General features: G+C 41.9%; 1 protein-coding gene across 1 annotated transcript in view; it reads right to left on the bottom strand.

Annotated features, from left to right (window-relative positions):
* Positions 1 to 19,348, bottom strand: part of ZNF407 (zinc finger protein 407) — a 348,368-nt gene extending 329,020 nt beyond the window's left edge. Inside the window, exon 1 of the mRNA XM_080340472.1 lies at positions 19,278 to 19,348. The gene's annotated coding sequence lies outside the window, so the exon portion shown is untranslated. The remainder of the gene's footprint in view (positions 1 to 19,277) is intronic.
* Positions 19,349 to 23,177: the final 3,829 nt, after the last annotated feature.

Below are 23,177 nucleotides of genomic sequence, written 5' to 3'. Positions count from 1 at the left end.
GCTCCTTAAACAGTCTGCACAAAACTGAATGTGAACAACTCATCTCACCATATGACCTTTGTGTCAAATAAACATCTTCTCATTTCAAAGGGCATAACATCCTTCCTAAATCAAACCATAGCTCTGTCTTATGGCCTTATAAAGTTAGCTCCCTTCAGAGAGACTAAACCAAGAGAATAGCTTCCTTAATAATGGAATACAGAAGACAGTATGCTTGTTGGTTCAAATGGAACAAAGATCACCTTTAATCTGAGGAGTACCATTTGACCATTACAAACTTGCAGCTCAAGAAAGCTGGAGCTTCAAACTTTGCATCATGAGTCTGTTCTTTCATGGAAAACGACTTTTATTATTTTCCAAAGGCACCAGAACCTTCACAGCAGATTTCTAAACAAGCCGTGGGCTTTCAAAGACTAAAGACTTGGAAACTTCTACACTGATGTATTTGCAGTAGTTAAAGTAACAAAATAAAAAGCCCACTGATAGTCATCACTGAAAACACCAAGTTATCTGCACCCATTAACTTCATTTTCTCACAGGCATCGGAAAGAACTGCAACGGTATCACGGGGAAACGCGCCCAGTGGCGTGATCTACGTCCCTCTGGCTTCTGCTTCCAAACCCATGGAAGTCATTTGGGGGGATGCACAAGGGGAAATTGCCAACAAAAAGGAAGTTCTTATGAATTCCTGACATAAAGAATATATTCTTTAATTCACACACACAAAAAGAGAAGGCTCCCTAGTCCATCATCCACTCACTTCAAAAACAGCCAAATGCCGCTAAATGAAGCAATGGTGACCGATTAGATCAGCTTTGAAGAGGGAGTCAAGAAAGACAGATATAGATATACACTCATTTCAAGTGCTGTCAGAATCAATAGGTATGTCCACGACAGAGAATAAAAGGCAATGCACTAGTATCTCCTAAGCAGCGTTGAATAACCCCCAGATTTTCAATGATTTTTTTAATTTAAAAAGATCTGTATATTTTGATTTGTAAATTCAAATAATTTTGACTATTTCCAGAGTGAGGCATACATATAACAACAGCAATAAAACTATGCAACAGAAACTTCTGAGGATCCAAGCGTGATCGTATTCGTATAGCACTGTGATATTTACGGATGAAAAGCACTGTTCAAGCATTCTCAAAACACTTTAGAGAGTTTATCAGGTCCATGAAGGAAACTTGCAGGAAAGAAATTATTCACATGCAATAATGAGTCCCACGGTTTGTGGAACTCTCAGAATGACATGGCTTCATGCGAGATGCAATTCTCATCAGCTTCACTAATTAAAATTAGAGAAAAGCAAGAAGTAAATGCAATTTGAATCTCTTTTCTACCATAGGCTGTAAGACCCACTTACGTACAGTGGACCACACTGGAATTCATCAGAGAAAGTACAGAGCCACTACCTCATGCTGATGCCTGCAAAAAAAATGCTGGAAGTCTTAAGGTTTTTTCTGCACTTTGGCAGCAAAAGGTAACACTCACTTCAAATTGCTGTTACTTGGAAGCTGGCTCTTGGATTTTTTACCCTAGAAACCTGATCCTAAAAGCCCTAACTCTGTTCTCCTTTAAAATATAAGGAGTATGAATTTCTTAGACTGCTACTCTAGTATTTAAAAGATTTACTAAATTTTCATCATTTTTTACTGAAAATTAAACCTAAGAAACAAAAAAAAAAGAGAGAGTTTTGTTTGCACCTTGTTTTATACTCCCATATCATATGAGAAGGAACAAGAAGCCTCCATCGTCACAGTCTGGGACACATTTGTCTCCTAACACACATGAGCAGGCTCCAGGAGGCAGCAGCAGCAGCACAGGTGAAAAGGCCAACACAAGTGGCCAGCTGGCCGCCCAGAACACATTTTTTTTCTTAGTAAGTTGAACCAAGATGCACAAGGGAAGTAAGAACTAGAAAACACTGCAAGGATGTAGGAGAAAACAATGCATTTTTTTAAACTGAAATATTCTATTTATTTATTATATAACCAAAAAAAAAAAATATATTGAGCATTTTTCACTTACTTATTACACAGCTATTCACTAAGCAATAGCTCACTAAAGATAAAAAGGAATCTAGCAAATACCATTTTAACTTAAAGGTAGGCTGATATAATAATAGTTCACATGTATTTTATCCACAATTAATACAAGTATGCCTAACATCCAGAGTGAAATAATTAAAAAAATAAATACATTTAATGTGAAGTTAAGACACCAAAACTGTAGAAAAGGCATAAAAAGGAGGAAGAATGGCAGAAGATAGAAAGGGAAATTCAACATGTTTTAAATACTAGTATTTTCTGTGTAATTGTTTTCTCCCTTGCCTGTAGCTCCTTAATGACATTCCCTTAAGGAAAACCAGGCCCACATGGTTTAGCTTACTGTATCTATCTCCATCTTTTGAATGACTGGGGCAAAGAATGCCTACAATAATTTGTGTGCCTATGCACACGCTTCTCAGTGTTATTGTGCATCTTGTTTTCCTCCTGTCAGCAGCTTATTCAAGTAGCTCAGTTGAAAAGAGCTGCAGAGTTTTTGGCTGAATAGGTAACATAAAGAGTTAGGATTATTTGTGTGGTAGGTTAACAAAGTTTCCAGAGAAGTATACAAAGTGTATATATGCTTCCACAGAAAAGGTGAAATTAATAAAAATAAAAGCATTCTGATGACACCTGGTGGCCACTGCACTCAAGGAAGTAATTGCATTTCATCTGAGAAAAGCAGATCAAACAGGAATGTATTATGTGTTTCTTCGACAAACATATCTACAGAAGTGACAGCTGGTATTATTATCAATTAGAATATATATTCATTGGAACATATATGTTTACATATCTGTATATATTTGTGCTATCGGTATTAATACACACAGACATCCTCAATAATCTGAATTATTAGCTTATGATATAAAGACAAAACCTGGGTTTCTGTACAATAAAATAGACATGAGCACACTAGCAGTATTTCAGCTCAGTCCTGTAAGACACATGAAACACAGACTTTCTTTTCAGATTTTACTTTCCAGCTCGGGTGCTTAAATAAGGCAAGGGGCGATGGGGAGCACCACGGTGGAGGCGGGGGCTGCCTCGCACCAGGGGGCACCTAGGAGGTCTCTGTGCTATAGGTGCTACCCCAAATCCCTGCCACGACACCTCAGTCCTCCCGCGCACTTCAGCAAAAGAGAAGCAGCAGCAGCAGGCTTCGCTTCTTTGTGTCACTGGATCTCTAACGAAAAGAAATGAATATCCATCATTAAAAAATAGTATAAAAAGGTACAGCTGTACACATTTCTGAGCTACAGAGGGGATAAACCCTCTATGCACAAGGGAAAAGCTGCATGTCAAATCACACCTTTGCTCCTTAATGGTTTCTTATAATATGTGCAAGTAATCACAACACTACTGCCAACTCCTTCGCAACACATAGAGGGATTTTTTTTCACCCAATAACCCTAGGTGGTCATCACTAAGACTTTGCATAGGTGTGCAAAGCTTGGCTTTCTCCACAAAAACTGTTATCTGCTTTCAAGTGAACAAACACATGCTTTAGGTGAAGTTGCTAAACATCCTTTAAAAGCTACATATTAATACTTCTGCACTCTGAACAGTTTGAGGGGTTACCATGGGATTTTAGTCTAATTTTTATCACTGTTGGTATGAAGGTGGAAACCAATACAAGACAGCAATGGGAGATGGACAGGTGTGACAGGAGCATCGTGACTCCAAGTACTGGCAGTATGAGATGATACAAAAACTCTTTGTGACTTCCATGATACCTGTAATACCAGTCAAGAGAAACTACTATGACACAACATGGGCCTCTTCCCTCCCCACCCCCAAGCCCTTCAGCAGAGTTAAGCCATGTAGGTACAAAAGGTGCCTTCACTCCAGCAGATGACAGAAGAGAGGCTGAAAGCCGAGCAGGCTTCCACTTCTCCTCAGCAAAACCCACATCTAGTCAGCAGACAGAGAACAAAGATGAATAAGTGAGGAGGCCGTGCTATGGCCACGGGTTCTGTATACCCAGTAGAGAAGGTCCAGGAGATGCCTCAGCAGCATCCATCTTGTACCACAGCCCTAACAGTGAAACCACATCTCCCCAGGACGGATCCTGGCCAACAAGAACTGAAGGAGGGAAAGAACAGAGGAGGAGAATTGACAGCCCCTTGCTAATATCACCATCACATATAAAACCCCTATTTACTCCTTGTCCAAAGCATTCACAGTACTTATACTTTGGAAATAAGTACCATGAAGGTTTCAAATGCCTCTAGTTAACAACAGTACTCATTTAACCCTATGTCTATTTGTTTCAATGCAACAAATTTTGTACCTACCTACATTAGTCTCTGAAATTCATTTATCTTGAGAATTAGCAATGTGCCTAAGTCCTCTCCTATGCTTGACATGAGACACAGTGCACCCCCGAACAAGGACTCACCTGGCAATTAAAATTTTTGTTTCTCCTGCAGGAATGCTGCATGCAGTGCAACGTCAAGAAAAGTTGTGCTGGGGTCCAGACTGCTTCCCTAATACTTACAAAAGTTATGCTCCTTCATTCTGTTATATCTAAGAGCTGCACTTTGCTTACTAGTTTTCTGTTACTTGGGTATCTAGTGTGCAAAATCTTCTCAATATTTTGAAGCGCACCATGTAGCAGTTACACAAGACTACAGAGCATTTCCTTCAGTTGTTGGCTTACCACAAACCTGAATCTCCAGTTGGCACCCCACACTATCAAACAGCTCCCTGGCCACTATCAGTGACAGAGCCCAAGTTGAGGGGAGTCTCCTCCTCCCTCCCCCCGAGCCCAGCGGCCACAAAGAGCTGTCGGCTGGCGTGATCAGGGTAGCACTGCTCCGCAGGCTGGGGAGACACATGCCAGTCAACTCAGTGGCCTCAGCCGCTGCGTCCTGCTCCCCAAAACCCTCCCGGGCAGGGTGCAGCATCGCGTGGCAGGAGGTCACAGCAGAACCACATGGTGCTTCTCCAGGCAAGGGGACCTCAGGAGTTGGGTCACGGCTGCAACTCATGCACATGGCCTCTGTGTTTCCTTGATATATAGCTCTCTCTTAGGAACGTGTTAGGAGAGTGTTATTGCTAAAAATAGTACTAATTCTCTGAAAAGCACAGAGTTAAAATCAATCCCACAAACTTTCCTGAGATCAATAGGTTTTAATGAACACAGAAAACATACTCTGTGGCCACCATGGGCAAGTACCTGGAGAGCAAGCTAGAGTAAGAAATTACACTTGCACCAACGCTTTCCTGGGAGGAAAAAATTGACATATTACTAAGTAGGCTATCACTCAGCTCAAATGCCCCTAGATCTGAGGGAGGACAAGCTCAACCTTCTGGGCGACCCACGTGGTGATTTATCAGGGCAGAATGCGGCCAGGACCCAAAGCCACTTTTCCCCACCGTTGTCAGGCAGGTTTTGGCACTTTGTTCTCAGCTGCCCCAGCATCCCGAACCACAGACCCAGCCTGTTCCTCTGATGGAGCAACACGGGTGCAGAAAGTGGACTGTGAGCCAAACAGGCTGCTGCCTACAGCGGAGTGCTGGTGGAGCATGGTTTTCCCTCAGGTGGTAAAAATAATATTTAGCCCTGTGTTTCAGTCATCAATAGTCATTTTCTTGGTATTTGTCCCATGAAAACACTTTTAACAAGTGCTACAGGACCTCTTTTCCCAGCTGTAATCATCAGTGGAAAAGAGACAACAGTCTAAAATTAAAGCTTACAGACAACACGAGCAAAAATGTTGGTTTATGTCTTTTATAGTGAAACCTAATATTCAGTGTGTTGTTCCAGCTTGTATTTTCCAGAAGACTCAGGCAGTACATCCTATGTTTTCCAAGAACTACAATTCAGATTTTTGCTTTCTGGTAAATTCCATAAATATTTGATAATCAAATGCAACTTCTGTTTTGTCAGCTCTGCAGCACTCCTCATTCTAAAGCATCAAATTCTTTTGCTTTTTATGTGAAGCATAAAAGGAATTCACTCCTAACAGTGGTCCTGTAGTTCCATTTTACAATTTAAAATATCAAATGACATATGCACCATTTTTCCAGAATCTAGTATCCAATATTATTCCTATAAAGTAAACAATACAGAAGACTTTACTGGTTAAACCTTTGTAACAGCACAAATCACAGCAATATAAATATGCAAAGGTTCTTATTACAACCATTATACTTTCCTCATCAAATGCCTTCTGCATTATCGTGTGAAGGAGAGCTAAGTATTCTTAAATGCATGTACAATTAAAAAAAAAAAAAGGCCATTTAATGGCTATGAATTCCTCACAAAATCATCTCCCCTCCAAATGCATACACTTGGACTTTCAACTGCTTAGTAGGCATCCTAATTCAACTATCTGTGTTTCAAATGACTCAAATACCCACAAACGTCTAAATCGAACTGAAGTCACTGGGAACAGGGCATTTGAAAGTCAAGGTATTTCTTTAGGTGCTTAAAAAGGATTCAGAAAATAATGTCAGATATCCAGATTTTATTATTGTATCACTAAAACTTGTTATTCAGAATTGAATAAAATGACATAAATCCCCATTTTTGTAATTAAAATTAGGTTGTTTTTTTTTTAATTTTGAAAACTCGGCAATTAAGAATGCTTAGCTACATTAATAACTCATTCTCCAGAATGCTTCAAAAGAAAAATTAAGTTATATTAGACTATTTTTAATAACTTGTAGATTTTAAAGGTGCCCAATTATAAATGAAAAAAAGACTACAGAATAAAGGTAGCAAATGCACAAATTCAATGCTATTAAAAGGCAGACACATGAGATCTCATGTATCTTGTGCCATTTGTAAAAAGGTTGTTTTATTATCAGTGTAACTAATCACAATGAAGCCATCTCTTACAACCAAAGACATTATAATGAATTTTCTTTACAGCTACAGAGAAATGGGATTTGCTGTTCCACATCAAACTAGAACAGGCTGTATAAATTCTTCTTCATATTTATTGTTAAATGTAATTTTTATCTATAAAATCAGCCATGAAATATTAAAAACTGAAACAACAAAATTTATATCCTTTACTTAATTTAGTTTAAACGGTCTATTCACTAAAGAGAGGGAAAAAAGGTTACACACGTATTATAGTGCGCCCTCCCCTCTTCCCTCTAAGCATTTCCATTATAAACCTCCTGGTTTTTGGAATTTATAACTCGGTTGTAAAAATTCACTTCATACTTAGGTATACTTTTCCTTTTACAAATTAAAAAAAAAAAAAAATCTGTTGCAGGAGGAGGGCAAGAAAATATGTGAGAGAAGGAAGAAAACAGACTAAGGACTTTAATGCTCAGCCACTTAAATGAGTAAATAGGGGCCATCTACTGTAATTCAGACCCACACTGCACCCCCAGGAACCAGTGGGAGATGATCAGCTGCAGTCGCTCTCTGGGGGGGCACAAGGGCCTGAAGTCCAGGGATGCTCAGGGCTGCCCCAGATGATGCTGCACTCCTTCCTTTAGAGGAAGCTAAGGCCACGGTTCAAATGTAGCCTTTATTTAGTCTGTAACTAACTTTATCCATCACAAAAGGAGCTCTCTTAACAATTCTTTAACTGAATTAATCTGGCACATACAGAAAGCAGAGGATATTTCCAAAATATGTATAAACTAAAAAAAATTCAGTAGAGAGATATTATTATACCTACACACTCTCCTGCCACACTCTCAAAAAAAGGTATATGAACAAAAAGAACTACAACATAAGAATTTTAAGGATCTAGTAGGCATTGATATCATAGTTATTTTGATAGAATAATTTTATTTGCCATAGAGATGAATAGTGAAGAGAAAGAATGAGAAAGTTGGTGCTCTGTGACAAATAAAACCTTAAAGCAACCAGACTCAACAGCAAAGGCTGCAAGTGTAAAATCAGTGCCCAACTCATGGAGTTTATGCCAGGTCACCAAAAGGAAAACAATGAAGGAAAAGAGAAGGCTGAACTAATCAACAAGGATGCTCTAAGGCAAGGGTGTCAAATTAATTTTCACCAGGGGCCACATCAGCCTTCCGGTGGCCTTCAAAGGGTGGAATGTAATTTTATGAGTAGTTACATTTACACAGTCCTAAAATTACATTCGGCCCTTTGAAGGCAACCGCGAGGCCGATGCAGCCTCCAGGGAAAATTAGTTTGACACCCCTGCTCTAAGGGTTTGGTGGCCCTATGGAACAAAAATCCCCACTCAGTTTCAAAAATTCAACAGTCCAAAATTACGTAAGCCTGTATCCACCAGGGATGTCAGGCACTACAGAACTGCTCAACGTGAAGCTTTAAAATGTCTGCAACAGAAACTGAGAGCTGGAGTCCTGAGTTAGGACTCAAGCCACAGGGGACAGCCTCCTCGGCCAGAGGGGACAGACAGCGAGCACAAGTCCTAACCCCAGAAAAGGAGAGTTGGTTGGTATAGCAACCTGGAGAAAAGGAAGAAAACACTGTTTCTGCTGAGCTACTGCTGCACTGTTTACCTCTGGGGAACCTGGAAAGCCTTGTTCTTGCACCCCGGGCATGTCAGCTGCCCTGGGGTCCTGAAACCCACCCCTAAGCAAAGCCCCCTCCTCCAAACCTACTGGAGCTGCTCTGTAACATGATGTCCCCTGCTTCTGCAAAGAGCAGAGCTTCAAGCCTGCACACCTCACGCAGGGATCAGTGGATCTTCACAATGATTCAGTAGAACCCACTTTCACTCTCTGAGTATTTTATTTTTTATGTTAATAAGTGCATAGACACCAAGATATTCTATTAGCATTCATTACATTCATTTATGGTAAAAATGTATCCATTACAAAACCAGGTATTGACCAAACGTAAGTGAACGCATACTAGTTGTTCTACCTTTCAGCTGTTAACTTAGTGGAAAGACACCAAGAGTCCATTAGAAGCACTTCGTAGAACTATTCAAACAAATAAGTATCTAAAAGAAAAACCTTGACAACTTTGCATTTTATAATAAAGAACATTTTACAAAGTCCTAGAATTTGGAGGAGTACTAGTCTTGAAAATGGGTAATAGCTTTAAATTACCCTTATTTGGAATGACTGGCATGACTGTATTATCTCTATGTTTTTACATCGCTTTATCCAGCCAGCTGGCTGAATCATTAAAAATATACAGGACTGAGCTTCATTTTGACCTGAAGTGACTCCTATATGTATTCTCAACATTAACACAAGCGCTGAATGCTACTAATCTTCAGCTTGTAATAACTGATCAAAGAATACTGCCCTGTAATTCACTACAAGCTAAAATCATAGTGCTGAACTGTGCATTTTCAAACAAGTGGTTTATAGCTCTAGATTTAAAATGCAAAGTTTCCATTATATTTAATAATTCAAATGCATGCTGTGTTATGGTTACATTTGGTGACTGGATTAGTAGTACCCCAACTGAGCTAAACAATGCCTTTTTCCTATTAGAGTTCATATTACCATATTATCTATTTGTTTAAGAAAAGGAAGAAAAAAAGCACAGCAAGGAAGAAGGAATAAAAAAGAAATATGAATATCAAACATACTGAAAGACAGTGAGGACCAAGACAGCAAGAAGGCCTGGTATCAGCAAAATCTACTCTAGCTGAAAGCAGAAAAGCTGCAATATCTGTGCATTTAAAGTATGAAAACTTTTGTAAGAAAAATAATATTTTCCATTTGTCAATAAGGGTTCTCATTGAGTCTATTTCCTAGGGGCAGTCTCTACAAATTTAGGGAACACAGATATTGCTGTCAAAGAGCGGACTATCTCAGGCTGTCAACTTCTTAATCAGGGTCTGACTTCAGTAGAAAGTGTGAAACTATGTAATTATTTATGCTTGGCAATTCTGATGGTTTAGGCAATTCTGATGGTTTAGACAATTCCAGCACTATGAACTCGTTCTTTTACAAAGCAAAATTCTTACTGCAATTTTATTTTAGGGAATATACCACTCTTTTCCTCTGCACTTGCTAGGTGGCTTATTCAAACAAAATTGAAATGTTATGTAAAGTATTTCTCTTCTCTCAAAAAAGATACCATTGAGCTTAGAAATGTAATTTACAAAGATGAAAAATCATTAAAAAATAAAATCAAAATAAAACCATAGCCACAGTGATATCAGCTGAAGTTTTCTCAGCATTGTCAGATTAGTTGTCATTCAAAACTCTGTAATTAGAAGTCAAATGACCTTTAAGTACTTACAACAAATGTATACGTAAAATATTATTTGACCTCATGAAAAGACACACTCCTTACATTTCTGCACTTCCATACAACATTTAAGTATAAACTTCAGAGATTAACTTTGTTTTCATGTAAAGTATCTTAATTATCTTCATATCAGCAGCAGATTTGAAGACAGGCTTGTGTGCCTGAAACCCAGCCTATTTCTCCATCTTTAGTAGTTGGTGTAACTTATTAGCTCTGCCTGTATGCCGCCTCCTAAGAAATCTACCCCTGACAGGGTATTAACCCATTGCATGCAAAATACAAAGATACCCAAAAAAGTTCATTCAACACTGTACCCCACAATACACTATACTGATACCAGCAATGTCTAAAACCATGACAATGTGAACAAAGAACAGGTCTCCCTGCATGTAAATGTTCACCTGCAAAGCTCAGCATGTTTTTCACCTGGAAAGGGAAAAGGAGCAGCTCTGACCAAGCTGGCAAAATGCATTGTCAGGTTTTCATTTGCTTTCTCTGAAGTACCGTCTACTCTACCTAATAAACTTGTTGTACACAAGGAAGATTCCTCGGTATTGAGATAAGGAGCTCCTTATGTCTCATCAGGTGTCTGCTTTGGAGCAGCAGAAGGGACACCTCCAATGCCAGACCCACATCACCCTTCTCTTCAGTCTCTTCTTCATCTTCCTTCCTCAGGTTGACATCCTTATTGCAAACTCCTTGGGCGACAGGAAGAAAACCAGACAGAGAACAAAGCCGACATTCAACCCTCTGCAGTTATCATCAGAGGTACACACAAAGGAGTCAAAGAAAATACTTGTCAAGAATTTTCAAGCTACTTAGACTTAGATTGGCTCTCAAATTCACAAGTCTGTAGCTTTGACAATTAAAGTCTAATCAGAAACAACTTAAAAAAAAAGTTTCTTCATAAAATCTATCTGCACAGTTCCAAGTAACGACACTACTACAAAACCTCTGCTCAAAAACAAAGATCTATTTTTTGGAGTAAGATTTGGAGAAAAAAAAAAAAAATCCAATTTTATTTCTTTGTTTTTATATGCACAAATTAGGAGGTGGGGAGCTTGTGTCAGGTTCTGATTTTGATCATTCTGACGCAAATTGAAAAAAATTCTGTTAAAGTAAATGGACATATTCCGATTTATAGTCAAGTAAATAACATCAAATTCTAGTCCCAGGATTTCTTTCCTTCCTGATTAAATTACATTAATGTACGCTCAAAACAAACCAACTACTGCTAGTCATACTATTTTTTTCAGCAGAATAACTTCACTGTTAACCAAACACCACATACACGTGAAATTGTGAGGATTCAGGCCATCTATGCAAAGCCTTGCAATAACAAGGCTTATAGCAACATTATAGTATGTGGGCACCAACAGATCACCCTAAATGTAGAACAGAAGTGAACCTGCTTCCTGTAAGGATGTACAGGCCACTGTTTTTCCCTAAAATACTTTTTATTAATCTGACACATATATGAGATATCAAAAACCACAACACACTGTCTTCTTACGTGGAATGTATGATGAAAAGGCCCCAAAAAATAAATATTGCATCTTCGTATTCCTAAAAGGTTTGACATGGTATTTATTGCCACATTACCCCTAATTAGCAGTTTAAGCTTGTTAACAAGAACAGTTCTTTTCATTTAAGGTAAACAGGAATTATTTTTCCATTGTATAGGTAAAACTTGTAAATAGGACAGCTCATAAATTCTAAGATGAGAGAAACTAGGAAATGATTCATTAAGGCTTGGGTTATAAATTCAAAACACAAAGCATAACGTGCTTAAAGAAGAAGGTTTTATTTTTAAAAGCATTCATTAGGCTCTCATCTCCAAGCCTCAGACTTGTAAATAATTTAAAATGAAAATGCAAACAACAGGGAGAAAAAAAAACAAATGCAAGTCAAATCATTCCATTGTTGTACCAATAAAACTCAAAACAATAGAAAAGAAGTTGGCATATTTTGAAGATACCATCCAGAAAACATTTTTTTGTACTGTATCTTTGAACCTAGATATTATGCTAGCACTGGATCCAATCCAAAAAAATTAGCTCTGACTTATAACAAGCAGGCTGTGCCCAGTAAAGGATACAAATGGTAAACTAGTAATTTTTAGTATTTATTGCACTTTGTTCTTCAGCTGCCAAAACAAACAAGCAAGCTGCAGCTTATGGATGCTTTTAGATATTTAATTTTTCCATTTCGACTTTTTAGAAATGTATACCTTATTAACAATTTATATAACATAAGGCAAGAATCCCCTTCCTTTTAAAAAGTAAGATAAATCTAGGTTTGCCTCACATGGGGAGCACGAAAAGAAACAGCCTTTACTTCGCTGGCATCAAAAATGGGAAGAAAACAAAAATAACAAATCAAATAGAAAACGTGAAAGGTGGAGAGGGACTTTTTAAAAGGGCATGTAGAGATAGGACAAGGGGTAACAGTTTTGAATTGAAAGAGGGTAGATTTAGATTAGAAATGAGGAAGAAATTCTTCATCATGAGGGGGGTAAGACACTGGAACAGGCTGCCCAGAGACGCTGTGGATGCCCTAACCCTGCAAGTGCTCAAGGCCAGGCTCGACAAGGCTTTGAGCCACCTGCTCTATTGGGAGGTGTCCCTGTCCATGGCAGGGACATTGAAACTAGATGATCTTTAAGGTCCCTTTCAACCCAAATGGTTCTGTGATTCTATGAAAACAAAACACAAGGATCACTGCTGTTGTTGGTGCATATCCAGTGTCCAAAATCCAATGTCAATACGCCCCTGCATAAGGTGTGTTACACAGCAAAGAACTAGGACAGAGCAACATTTTGCCTTTATTAATTTATAGCGTTTGCTACCCTTTTCCCAAGTACTTGAAACAATCCAACTTAAATGCAACATATGATTTCACTTAAACATTCAACAGAAGACAAGAATGCAACAGGCATTTATTTTATCCTTGTTAACACACTATGTGGGATTGCAAAACGCAGAAGTGCAGAATTTCTATGGCAAGGTTCTTGGGAAGATAGGCATGTGTGCTGGGCATCACATGAACATCAAGACATGCTCCTCAGAAGCCTTGAGCTTACTGCCCACACCCCACGTCAGGAAATCTGATGCTTTTCAGCCTCATCAAGCTTCCTGTGTGGGTGCAGACAGTGAGCAGGAAACCACAGAATCATACAATGTTTATGTTGGAAAAGACCTTTAAGATCATCAAGTCCAAGCACTAACCTGGCACTGCCAAGTCCACCACTACACCACATCCCCTATCACCTCACCTACACATCTTTTAAACACCTCCAGGGATGGTGACTCCATGGCTTCCCTGGGCAGCCAATGCCTGACAACCCTTTCCGTGAATAATCTTTTTCCTAATATCCAATCTAAACCTCCCCTGGCACAACTTCAGGCCATTTGATCTCAACCTATCACTTGCTACACCCTCCATGCCAACAACCTCCTTTCAGGTAGTTGCAGACAGCGATGAGGTCTCCCCTCAGCCTCCTTTTCTCCAGGCTAAACAGCCCCAGTTCCCTCAGCTGCTCCTCATCAGACTTGTGCTCCAGACCCCTCACCAGTTTCATTGCCCTTCTCTGAACTCTCTCCAGCACCTCAATGTCTTTCTTGTAGTGAGGGACCCAAAACTGAACATGGGATTCAAGGTGGGGCCTCACCAGCACAGAGTACATTGGCACAATCACTTCTCTAGTCCTGCTGGCCACACTATTCCTGGTACAAGCCAGGATGGTGTTGGCCTTTTTGGCCACCTGGGCACACTGCTGGCTCATGTTCAGCTGGCTGTCAATCAACACCCCCTGGTCCTTTTCCACCAGGCAGCTTTCCAGCCACTCTTCCCTGAGCCTGTAGCACTGCCTGGGGTTGTTGTGACCCAAGCGCAGGACCCGGCACTTGGCCTTGGTGAACCTCATACAATTGGCCTCAGCCCAACGATCCAGCTGGTCTGGATCCCTCTATAGACCCTTCCTAATCTCCAACAGTTCAACACTCCCACCCAACTCATGTTAGCTTCAAACTTACTGAGCGTGCACTCGATACCTTCGTCCAGATCATTGATAAAGAGATTAAACAGAACTGGCCCCAATACTGAGCCCTGTGGAACACCACTCTTGACTGACCACCAACTGAATTTGACTCCATTCACCACAACTCATTAGGCCCAGCCATCCAGACAGTTTTTTAACCCAGCAAGAGTACATCCATCCAAGCCATGAGCTGCCAGTTTCTCCAGGAGAATGCTGTGGGAAATGCTGTCAAAGGCTTTGCTAAGTCCAGGTAGACAACATCCACAGCCTTTCCCTCAACCACTAAGAAGGTCACATCATAGAAGGAGATCAGGTTGGTCAAGCAGGACCTGCCTTTCATAAACCCATGCTGATTGGGCCTGATCACTTGATTGTCCTGTACGTGCCATGGGATGGCACTCAGGATGATGTGCCCTATAATGTTCCCCAGCACCAAGGCCAGACGGACAGACCTGCAGTTCCGCAGAGTCTCCTTCTGGCCCTTCTTGTAGATGGGCATCACATTTGCTGACCTCCAGTCAATTGGGACCTCCCCAGTTAGCCAGGACTGCTGATAAATGATTGAAAGTGGCTTGGTGAGCACCTTTGCCAGCTCCCTCAGAACCATTGGGTGGATCCTATCTGGCCCCATCCCATCTGGCCCCATAGACTTGTGTGTGTCTAACTAGTGTAGCAGGTCATTCACCATTTCCCCTTGGATTACTGGGGCTTCATTCTGCTCCCTATCCCTGTCTTCCAGCTCAGGGGACTGGGTACCTGCAGTCCAACTGGTCTTACTATTACAGAATGAAGCAAAGAAGGCATTTGGTACCTCAGCCTTTTCCTTGTCCTCAGTCACTATGTTTCCTCCTGCATCCACTAAGGGATGGAGATTCTCTTTAGTCCTCCTTTTGTTGCTAATGTATTTACAGAAACATTTTTTATTGTATTTTATGGCAGTAGCCAGATTAAGTTCTAGCTGGACTTTGGCCCTTTTAATTTTCTCCCTGCAAAACCTAACAACATCCTTGCAGTCGTGAAACTACCCGGCACCTCAAGTGAGCTGCAGGTACAGAGCAGGTGTGTGACTGGGCTGCAGCACACGCACCTTACAGCCAGATGATGCTCACTAGAGGCACCAAACCTGCCAGGCAGCACATGGGCTGCTGTGGCAGTTGCACCACCCCTGATAACATCCAGAGCTTTCAATACAACAGCTGATGGCTCTTTAGCACCTTTTATGTCCCACCATGGCTGGCCTCACATACTCACCTTGGTCAATGCCAAACATCACATCCTTCCTCAGCTGGGGCACCGTGACTCGTCACATACACCCCTCATTTAGGGGGAGAGGAGGAGGGGTGGAACCACTGGTCAACAGACCAGGTGATCAGTCAATAAGACATAAGTAAAATAAGAAAACTTCTATGCATATTTAACATAAACACCTAGAATGGGCTATAGACTTTTCTGTAACTACGGACCCTTCACTGGCAGATGGCAGGAACAGGATCACCAGAAGTCAGAGCTGCAGAGCAGAAAGGTAGGTATACAACTTCTTTCTCCAAAGCAAAAGAATTTCTGCAGGTGAGAAATTAGAGATTACAAGGACAATGTCTTTACATTTTTTGCTTCTTCACTGGTTTTATATGCACAGGCTAATAAACACTTGGAGCTTATGTCTTAGTACAGGCAAAATTACAAAAATAAATTATCCAGTTTAGAAGAAATTAGGTATATTTTGTTTAACCTTTCATACACTTTTGTGTAATGCCATAAGAATGTTTACTGCAAAGGCAGACAGACCACAGATTAAACCACTTGGACATTATCAGAGAGATCTCACATGAACTTTGACACTTTGAGCCAGGCAACATTTAAGCAGTTCGCAATGCGACCTCCTGTGCAGCACTACTCCTAATTCATTCTCTCCAAGACGTCCATGGTAACTCCTATGACTCTCATTAGTACCAAGCATCACCAGAGAGGCAAACTGCTATACGCATCTGTGTCCACCAAGAACCGCTGTTGTTCACCCCACTCAGAAGGAGCGGCGCTTGCAGGCCTGTGCTGCCAATGGCCAGGCTCTGGGCACCTCTGCTATCCACAGCCAGCCACAAACAAAACCTTTTGGAGTAGAAGGGTAACCAAGAGTGCCCCACCAGCCGCCTGCTGACTATTAACCTGTCAAAATGGAAGCACTGTTTCTGTTTGGCTCCTTATGTCATACAAAGCACAGAAAAGAGACTACGATGCCAAGTGGCTACTTTTGTGAACAACGGAGCAGCTCTTCTTTCCCCATCACCACAACCCTTTAATAAAAAAAGTCATTGAAAAAGTAGTATCCACTACATCTGCTGAATCATGTCAACTTGTCTTCCCTCCCAGGCCCTATTGTTGGAGATGTGCTTTCAGAAGAATCACCTATACTCTAGGATGTGCAAACTAAAAAGTGAACCCAGTAATTTTAACATGCACCATAATACCAAGGCATTAATTTGAATGAATGAATGACTAGACCAGACATATTTTAAACTAACGTTTTTATATGAGTGATGGGATCATCCATTCAGGGCAGCCTTTCTGTTTCCCCAAGAAACAGAGTATTTAAATACTAAACCATCTTAGGAAATTTGAATGTAGAAGCTAATGTAGATCACCAATTCCAGTTCAACCACATTTCATATGCCAATCTGTCTGTCAATTTTAGCTTGTGCACAAACCCACAAGTGTGTATACATTCAAAGATTAAAAAAATAGGTACTACACAACACACTACACAACACTACACAACTACACAATAGTTCCTACAGAAAAATGATAGGAAAGGATTGACTCAATGTTTTTAACTCAGGTCATTTGAATTACATTTCCCAAAATGCTAATAAAACTGACATGTTTGAACATACTGAAAAAGTCACAGTCCATCATCACGCTGTCACATCAGTGCATTTGACTTTTTTCAAAATGTATGGATTATACAATTACTGCCAGGCTCCATATTTTATATATAAAAGCTACAATCTGATTATATGTCCATGCTAAAATAATTTATGAAATAAGGGTGGAATGACTGTAATGTTACTTCTATGATGAATGTAACTTGCTGTGAATAGTCTAGGAGATTGCAGGAGACCAAACAGAAGCCTGTAATTGTCTTCATCTTTCATGAACAGGTGTGACCTGGGAAAAATATAGATCCCAACATCCAAAGCTCCAGCCTCATGCGAACATCTTGATTACTCATGTTCTGATATAGGAATAGAAAAGAAAACTTATGACATTCACAGGCCACACCTTTAGATTATTTAGCTAAGAATCAGAACAAATTACATGCAATGTTTAAATTATATGCTAGTCTATTATTGTTTTGCACCATCAGCAAATCACTCCTGCCACCACTACCCTTGCACTTGTGGATTCCCATTATTTACTACTCTCTAGGTGTTACCATCATGCTTAGTATGATATAGATGAACATGAATACATGAAAAAAACCCAAGGTCTTGCAAGTCTGCATCAGGACAGCTACACAAAGAAGGCAAGAAGGTACAGGAAAACAACTACGTGAATTCTGAGATCACCAATAGCTACAGCATAAAGATGACAAACTAAATGCTTTTTTTCTTTTCTTTCTCCTTAACTGACATTATCGTTTAAGATGAACATTATGGTTCACAGGCCACACTAATTATTTGAAGGTGCAACAAGAAACTTGTCGTAACAAGGAAATTCAACAAGATGATAACCTGTCCCTCAAAGGCCACCTAAAACAGGTAGTTTTGGTTTAATCATCTTTCCCACCGAAGATGCACACTTTTTAGAAATGTATGAGAAATTGTCATGCCAGTTACGGGAACTGGTTCTCCTTACTGCAACCTGACAAGTCTGCCAACTCCCTAGAGAGGACAAAACCACGTTGAAAAACATGAGATCGCAAGACCGCTCTGTTAGGTGATTTAAGCAGAGCAAAGGAAAAACGGCTACAACTGCTTTTTTGTTGGTTGGTTGTTTTTCGTTGCGGGTGGGGGGGGGGGAAGGTGTGTGGAAAGGGGGCAGGGTGTTTTGTTGTTTGGTTTTTGGTTGCTTGGTTTTTGGTTGCTTGGTTTTTGGCTGTTTTTACCACTTGGCAGGAACTGCTTACAAAGCTCCCGCAGTTACACGCGTTGCTACTCACTGACAGCTGCACAACTTCTCTAGCTCATGTACACTCGCACTAGAACAGGCTTCGGGAAAGGAAAGTAAGAAGAAAAGGGGTTTGACCAGAAAAAAACGGCGACAGAAGTCACACCTTCCTGCACCGCACAACAGCCGAACCCGGGCCGGGCCCCGCCGCGCCTGCGCACACGCCGCACTCACGGCGGTCACGCATACGCCCAACGGTGAAGGGCGCGCTGCCCAATACCGTCCCGTGGGGCGGCGCAAACGGGCTTCCGCCGGTATCCCCTCATTGCCCCCCACAGAGAGGGAGGTGCGGGAAGCGACCGCGGCCACCACAACCCGGCCCCCGCCAGCCCCGCGGCCCGCGCATGCGCAGCGGCCCCGGCCAGCCCCGCTGCGGAGCGGGCGAGGAGGCTGAGAGGGCGGCCCTGGAGCACAGGCCGACCGAAGCCGCAATGCAGCCGGCCCGGCGCTCCCCCTGCCCGTCCCGCCGCTCTCCTCTCCCCCCCGCCCACCGCCTGCGGCAGAGCGGAAGGGAAGTGCCGCGGCCCGGGCCGGCTGAGGCAGCCAATGGGCGCGCGGGGCGTTCTTCCCGCCCTCGGCGCCTCGGCCACTCGGCGGGCAGCGGGGGAGGAGCCAGGTACGGGATTGGCTCGGCAGAGCGCTGCTGGCCGCCCGCCCACCAGTAGCAAAAAAAACGACGGTAGCACAGAGGCCCAAAAAGCCCGAGGGGAGACGGCGGCCACACCGCCCGCCAAACGCGGCCCCGCAGCCACATAAGCCCCCCCACCAGGGCCCGAAGCAGCAGCCCGCCCCGCGCCGCTGAGCACGGGGGAGACGCGACCGCGTCCCGTCCGGCAACACTTACCGCGCGGGGGGAGCCGTCCGCCTCCGCTTGTGATGATCTTGGTCACAAGTGGCGCGCCGTAGATTCGCCGTCTTGCGTCACACCCGGCTCGGGGAGGGAGGAATAGGAGGGGGGTGGGCGAGGCCCGCTCACGTGACGCGGCGCCGGGGCGGGAGCCGTTGAGGCGCCGCTCGAGCGTCCGGCCTCGCATGCGGGCGCGAGGGGCTGCGCCCATCGGTTGCCGCGCGGGGGAGGGAGGGCGCGCGCGCGCGTGCGTGCCGCTGCCGCCATCTTCCCCTCCCGGGGCCTGGCGGCGGCAGCAGCGTCGGTGCCCTGGGCGCACCCGTGTGCGGCTGCTGGTCCCCGGGCCGCACGGTTCCCTCGGCGGGCAGGGCCCCGGAGACAGGCCCCAGGGCTTAGCGCTGACCCTCCTGGCTGAGGAGGGGCGCATCAGTGAGGCCGCAGGCGCGGGTCCCGGGCGGGGAAAGGCGGTCGGTGCGGACAGGAACCGACGGGTGGGGTGTTCGGAGTTGAAAACTGCACCTTCATTTGCGCCTGGCTAAAGAAGCCTTGTGTACGTGTGGCCTCTGCCATAGCAGCTCCTGGCGTTGGGTTGCACCTTCACAACCTTTGTTCGGTGCAGAGGTGTACATAAAATAAATTGGTGGTTTTACAGGCATGAGCAGTGCAGTGAAATCAGCACTTACCCAGGGGATAGACGTTTTCAAGGCGTGGGAAAGAAGTAGATAAGACAGCACACAACAGTTGTTCACTAAGTTTATCAACTGGAGGCCGTACAAACACCAAGTTGTAATTTCTGTATTTTTCAGAGGATGCAATTCAGAGTGGGAATGTCTGAATGCGGCAGTGAAAGGGGGGACCAGGAAGGGGAAGCAGTTTGTAAAACATGTTACATCTTCTAAGCTCATGAAGAAACCATACTATTGAAACACTTCATGCTCTTTCCCAGTTTCTTAAGCTAAGTCACATGATCAGTATAATATCAAAATTAAGAGAGTGTAGTCTAAAGAGTTTTGGTGTCTGTCATGGAATGGAGTTGCTTTTCCACAGTTGCTTATGTTTTTGAAAATGCAGGTTTACCATTTATGGTTTTGTTACACAGTATTTTTTAGTAGATAGAGTATCTTAGTTAAACAGCATTTTGTGTTCCTCGAGGCTGTTTCGGGGCATGAGAGGGTCAGTGGAAGAGAATACACTATGGTGAATACGTTTGGAGTTCACTGACTTCTTTCCTGTCGTACAGTGTATGTAAGGCACAGTCAGGCGTACTAATTAGGCCAAACAAGTTGCAGTTTCATTTAGCCAATTAGTCATTGGCTAATCTGCTGTCCTTACAACACAGCATTGCTGGAGTGGGTTGTGAAGACTCTAAGAATGGTTCGAGGATGAAGCGGTCACTGCAGCTTGAGCCATTCATCAAATGAAAATGGAGAACCCAGATAAATGCCCACAGTCTTGGTAAAGATTGAAATGAATGAACAAAGTTTAAAACAGAAGTATCCGTAGATAAAGTATCACACAGAACATAAGTAAGAGAAAGATATCACTTGGTCCAGTATCTCAGGGTTATAGTATGTATTGTAGTTGTCCTCTGTATAATAACAAATCTACACAGAGGAATACTTGATTTGCAATATTCTATTCAGTTTCATGTATATTTACTTTTAGAAGGACATTTAAGAATTTTAGTAGGTTATCGAGAGACTATAGAAACTTAGCAGTTTTAAGAACGATCTGATTAAGAACAGTCTCATTGTTCAGCATGGGAAAATAGGTGAAACAACCCCTTGGTGTCCCTCAGGCTCACTTTCTCTGCGGTTTACAAATTCTTGTTATATGCCTAAGAATTTTGTTTAGATCTGGGCCTCAAGTAGCACCTGTATTTAAATTCGTGTAGTATCCCAGTCAGCATGCCTGGGCCATCAGTTATTTCATCACCAGCTTACTGAGAGGAAACATAAAGGGGGAGAAGGCATAATCATGAGAGCTGCAGTTTTGTAAACTGAAATATTTCTAACAGAAAAGAGAGGCAACGTTTTTAGGAATAGCCTGAAGAGGGAGCTATTGGTATTGTAGAAACAGCAATTAAGGTAGAATTGCTATTAATAAAAGGAAAATTATATCTGTGGCAAAAATAAATTTTGTAATTTTAAGCTCCATTTATTAAATGTTTACAGATATATCTACGTTTGATATGCTGGTTTAGATACATAATTTCAAAGTCATGCTGAAAATTTAAATGCTTGTTCTTTGTTCTGAAATATTTATACTGATTATACTAAAACACAAACTAAAGAAGTCAGTGATTATTTAGTACTAAGCATTAATTAGGTAACAGAGTAGTTTATAAACTGACTGAAAATATAGAATGTATTTATTTTCTAACTGAATATGACATTAGGAATTGTTTCTTCCATGTCGAAATATTGATTTCACTAGAAATGTTGCTCATTTAAAGAGTAGTAATCTTTACTGAGCTGTATAATTTAAGTAGGAAAAGTAGACAGAGTTTTAATATTCCATTATCATTCAAGTACAGGAAACACAGCTTTGTGATTATTATATCACCAGAAATCAGTCATTTAGTGGGACAAAGGCAGTCACAATGATCATACTTAACACCTCTGGATTATGAGTTTTCTTGCACATCAGATTTGTTTAGACAAATAACCCCATGACCATGGAACTTGATGATGGTGGTGTAATATCTGTCACAGGCCCTGGAAAGGACACTGAGCCATATCTGTAGGACAGTCAAGCAGTCAACTGCATTGTCCATAAGGATTTCTTATGCGTTATTATTTTTTCCCAAGAGTAGTGAGTTTTTGAAGAAAATCTGCTTTTATTTTATTGTATGCAATTATACCCATAAGAAAATATCAAACAGAATAATTGGGATGTAAACACCAACAACTTTTAAAATGTCAGTTACATATGCATATATATACAGATGTATACCTTCCATTTTTTTAATCAAAAATGTTTTTCTCCCCCGGAAAAAGCAATTAAACCATGAAAAGCCTGAACAAGTGGTGGCTTTTCTTTTATTTGGAAAGCAAGACTAAATGTTTTTCTCAATGACAAATTATTGGGTGCAATCTTGTTTTGTGTATATTGGTGACTGAACAAAAGGGCTTTACTGTTCCCCTCTAGTTCCCTTAAGCAAACACTCTACCATGTTCTTGAGGTAAATGTATGCATTCTTAGATAATCAAACTGAAAGACTTGCTAGTCTGAATCATGTAGTACTGTGTCACAAAAGAAAAAGGAAAATCAGAGATAGTTCTTGAAAAGTAGAACACTATGCTTAGGGCTTTTTTTTGAGGTGCTCAGGCAGTGACTGCTGGAAGTATCTGAGTTTGTGTTTTAGGGAGCAAAACGCAAGATTGCAGTTTGAGTGGTCAGCTGCTGCTGCATGCTGATGTCATTTCCCTTTTGGTTTTGGGCAAAAGGGGCAGGCAGCCGCCAGTGTTGTGCTTTAGCTGGGGCTGGCCAAGGCTCTGACTCAGGTTTTTTAGAAACAGCAGTGGGTCTACCCCTGCAGACACTGAGGAGGAAACTGAGACGGCATTTCAATCCCCACTGTCCCTCATGTATAAAAGGATGGAGAGTGGAGTCTGCACACGTCTGCTCAGCCTAGTCCCCAACCCATGGCCACGCCAGTTCTGGAAATCAGAGGAGGTGTAGCCATGTCAGGCTATGAATGCACCCATGTGTGCTCTTTCATTAAAGGTTTCACCTCATTACTCCACGTTATCCTCTGGGTGCACAGCCTGGCTGCTCCAGGTAACTTGTTTGAAGTACAAATAGTTACCAGTTTTCACGTACACAAAATGCTCACCTGCTGCTAGTTATCTTTTGTTAAATCATTCTGTTGTGATGTAGAGAATCTTACACAAT

This window comes from Nesoenas mayeri (assembly GCF_963082525.1).
Source record: "Nesoenas mayeri genome assembly, chromosome: 2".
NCBI lineage: Eukaryota > Metazoa > Chordata > Aves > Columbiformes > Columbidae > Nesoenas > Nesoenas mayeri.
Note: the sequence above shows the minus strand (reverse complement) of the source record. Positions and strands in the feature narration are given on the sequence as shown.